At 46.2% G+C, this 4061-nt stretch overlaps 1 pseudogene; it reads left to right on the top strand.

Moving 5' to 3' along the window:
- Positions 1-1822: 1822 nt before the first annotated feature.
- On the top strand, positions 1823-2770 carry LOC140911729 (olfactory receptor 52B2-like; annotated as a pseudogene).
- Positions 2771-4061: the final 1291 nt, after the last annotated feature.

The raw sequence follows: 4061 nt of genomic DNA, 5'->3' as shown, positions 1-4061 counted from the left end.
GATCACTGTCCATTGAGCATGACAATTTAGCCAGCTTTCTATCCACCTTATAGTCCATTCATCCAATCCATACTTTTTTAACTTGCTGTCAAGAATAGTGTTAGAGACCATATCAAAAGCTTTGCTAAAGTCAAGATAAATCATGTCCACTGCTTTCTCCATATCCACAGAGCCAGCTGGGCTTTCCTCTGTTCTTCTCCGCTGTAGTAGAGAGCCCATTCTTATCCATGGATTTCTCCCCATGAGAGTCTCCGTCTGACCATCCTTTTGATCAGATAAATAGATGAAGCTCTTTAAGTCTCTCACTATCTGGCATTTTCTGCAGCCTCCAATCCTTTTTGTGGCTCTTTTCTGCACCCTCCTGATTTTTCAGTCTCCTTTTTGAGATGTGGACCCCACAGCTGGACGCAGTCAGTTTCACCCAGGCCACATGCAGAGGTACAATCCTTCCATCGCTTCAGTTCACCACTCCCCCATTTATACATCCCAGGATCACATCAGTCCTTTTGGCCACAGCATCACACTTGGAGCTCACGGTGAGATGGTTGTTCACCGTGACCTCTAAATCCTTTTCAGGGTCCTTGCGTTGCATAATACAGTGATCTACTCTGTTGGTCAGGCCTGGGTTCTTTCCTAATGCAGAACAAAACTATTTCTACCAATGTCTCTAATGTTCCTTATCAATGTTCATAACTTCCAATTGATATTGATTGCTATCTGTTTTTTCCTTTTTCCCATTTGTTATATATTGCTTCCCCCACCCCACACCCAACCAATTGCCGACTTGATTTTGTCACTGAACTGGGTTTTTAACCAAAGCTGTTCACTTTCTTGACTGTAGAATTGCGTCTTTTTAGCTATTTAATAAACTCTTCTTAACAGATTCCTGGTTTTCACTGCCATTTTTCTGTCTAAAGTTTTGCTCCCAATCAGTTTTTTCTCATAATTTCCATCAGCTCTGGGGAATTAGCTCCTCTGCAGCACTAAGTATCTTGAGAGATTACTGTGTGGGAACTGTTCTCTGTTTCTCCATTGGAATGTAACCAGCTGCAATCTTTAATCTTGTTCTCCTCTATCATCTGACCCCTTCTTAGTCTCTCTTCTAAACTAAAGAGTTCCAGACTTTTCAGTCTGTCCACCTCTGGCAGCCTCCCCCATTCTCAGCCTGTCTGGGAAACCTCCTTTCTAACTGCTATGTACTTATAGAGACTGGGTGACCAAACTGAGCACATGTGCAGAGCAGGTTATTCTCTGTGCCATTCCTTAGGCATCTGAACATTGTCTTTGTTTGGGCCACTTCTGCGACTGAGCAGGTGTTTGTCAATGACACCGAGGGATTTTCCCTGTGGTGTGTTCTAATTGGGATGTTTTCCCTGGTCTACATTTTGGGAAAGGTTTGGTGGGTTTTGCACTTCCATGTTTTGAGTAACCGGGTATATGGGTAACAACCCACTAGAATGGCTATCTAGCCTGGCTCGTGTTTCCTGCTGGTGCCTATGAAGGTTTCCCACACCATGATGTGAAGGAAATATTGACACATGGAGCACCATGAAATATGGAATGGGCAGTATCTGGGTCAGTTCTTCAAAATTCATTTCTCTGAATAATGAAAATAATATTTTTCAGTGTGTGAAGAAGAGCGGCCAATCTGCTTCACGCACGAGAACAGCCCCCAGTAGTGCATGTAGTGTCTCATATTCACATTGTCTCTCCACCCAGGAATTACCCTAGAGCCTGGGCACATACAGGAAGTCAGGGGAACGTACGGTACAAGCAGGAGACACCGTTCTGCCTCAGAGCTGGACACCTTCTCCCCTACTCCATGTCAGATTCCAACACAACCCACTTCACCAACCCCTCCACCTTCATCCTGCTGGGCATTCCTGGCCTGGAGGCAGGTCATGTCTGGATCTCCATCCCCTTCTGCACCATTTACGCCATAGCCATCTTGGGGAACTTGACTATACTGTTCATTGTGATGATGGAGCCGAGCCTCCATGAGCCCATGTACTATTTCCTCTGCATGCTGGCCGTCACTGACCTATTACTGTCTACGTCCACCATGCCCAAAACACTGAGCATCTTTTGGTTCAATTCCAGGGAGATCGATTTCAGTGCCTGCCTCACCCAGATGTACTTCACTCACAGCTTCTCAGCAATGGCATCTGGGATCCTTGTGGCCTTGGCTTTTGATCGCTACGTGGCCATCTGTGATCCCCTGAGACATTCCACCATCCTGACAAACGCTGTGGTGGCCAAGATCGGCCTGGCCATGGTGCTGCGCAGCAGCATGCTCCTAATACCCAATCCCATCCTGGAGAGTTGGTGGCCATATTGCAGAACCAACATCATCCCGCAGACATACTGTGAAGGCATAGCTGTGGTGAAGCTGGCCTGAGCTGACATCCGCGTCAGTAGTTACTACGGCCTCTTTTTGGCATTCTTGATAAGTGGTGTGGATGTGTTGTTTATGGCCGTGTCCTATATCCAGATCCTCAGGGCCATCTTCAGTCTCCCCACAAAGGATGCCCGGCTCAAGGCTTTTAGGACCTGTGGCTCCCACCTCTTTGTCTTCTTAGTCTTTTTCATCCCATCTTTCTTCTCCTCTCTCACGTACCGGTTTGGCCAGAATGTCCCCCTGCACTTCCACATTCTCATTGCTAACATGTACCTCCTGGTGCCCCCGATGCTGAACCCCATCATCTACGGGGTGAGCATCAAACAGATCCGGGATAGGCTTTTCCTGCGTTTCATTCGTAAAGGGACCTAAAGTTCTCTCCTGGTGTTCTGACTCTCAGACCGAGCTGCGTGCAGAGGTGGCTGGTGCATAGTGCTGCACCCTCTTCCCTGAATCACTTACTGGACAGTCAAAGAGACCTAAACCTTTTCCTGACCTTAGTGTGCAGTGTCAGCATGAGAACGTGGGGAATTGGTCTATGTAGAACTCATTAGGTTTCCACCTTCCTAATTAGTGGTAATGGACCCCAAAACCCCACGCTGTACCCCCACCTCTTCTGGCAAGGCTCTGTCCCTGCTCCTCCTCTTTCCATCATATCTTGCTCCTCTACTCCCTACCCCCATCAAATACTGAATCATTTTCACCTCCCTTACCCAACCCCAGCTGCAAGAGAGTCGTTTCAGATTTTGGTCAGGGTGCCCACCATAACCGGGATTCCCGGGGCTACTTGGGCTTTTGGCAGATAACTTAGCAAAATTTGTGGCAGAAGCACTGTATCTAATTCTAATATAAAAGAGAGAAAATTAAATAAATATTAGATCCACTCCACTAACATGTTCTGACATCTGGTGGCAAGTCACATAAGGGACATTGGTTAGGTTTAAAATTTATATATATATATATACTCTTGTTTATTACCCAGTCTGCCCCTCCCTCAATGCACCAGCCCCTTTTCATGAGAAGATTTCCCTTTCACTTCAAACAATGGAGTGTTTTAGGTAAAAAATATAAACCAGATTTATTAACTGCAAAAAGTAGATTTTAAGTGCTTATAAGTAATGTAGATCACTCAAGAAATAAAAAAAATCACAATCTGAGTCCTATAAAGTAGACAGGATTTGAGTCAAGCCATGTCTCACCCTAATGGTACCAACAGTTCCCCAATCTTCCATACACAGGCTGGGATTTCTCCTTTCCAGCTGGGGACCATCTGCCCAGTCACAGTCTTGGGAGACAGGCCAGTCCTTGCTTACAGACAGCCCCCCAACCTGAAGCAAATACTCACCAGCAACCACATACCACACAACAGAACCACTAACCCAGGAACCTATCCTTGCAACAAAGCCTGTTGCCAACTGTGCCCACATATCTATTCAGGGGACACCATCACAGGGCCTAATCACATCAGCCACACTATCAGAGGCTCGTTCACCTGCCCATCTACCAAAGTGATGTATGCCATCATGGGCCAGCAGTGCCCCTCTGCCATGTACATTGGCCAAACTGGACAGCCTCCACACAAAAGAATAAATGGACACAAATCAGACGTCAAGAATTATAACATTCAAAAACCAGCTGCAGAACACTTCAATCTCTTTGGTCA

This window comes from Lepidochelys kempii, chromosome 1, assembly GCF_965140285.1.
Source record: "Lepidochelys kempii isolate rLepKem1 chromosome 1, rLepKem1.hap1, whole genome shotgun sequence".
Lineage (NCBI taxonomy): Eukaryota > Metazoa > Chordata > Testudines > Cheloniidae > Lepidochelys > Lepidochelys kempii.
Note: the sequence above shows the minus strand (reverse complement) of the source record. Positions and strands in the feature narration are given on the sequence as shown.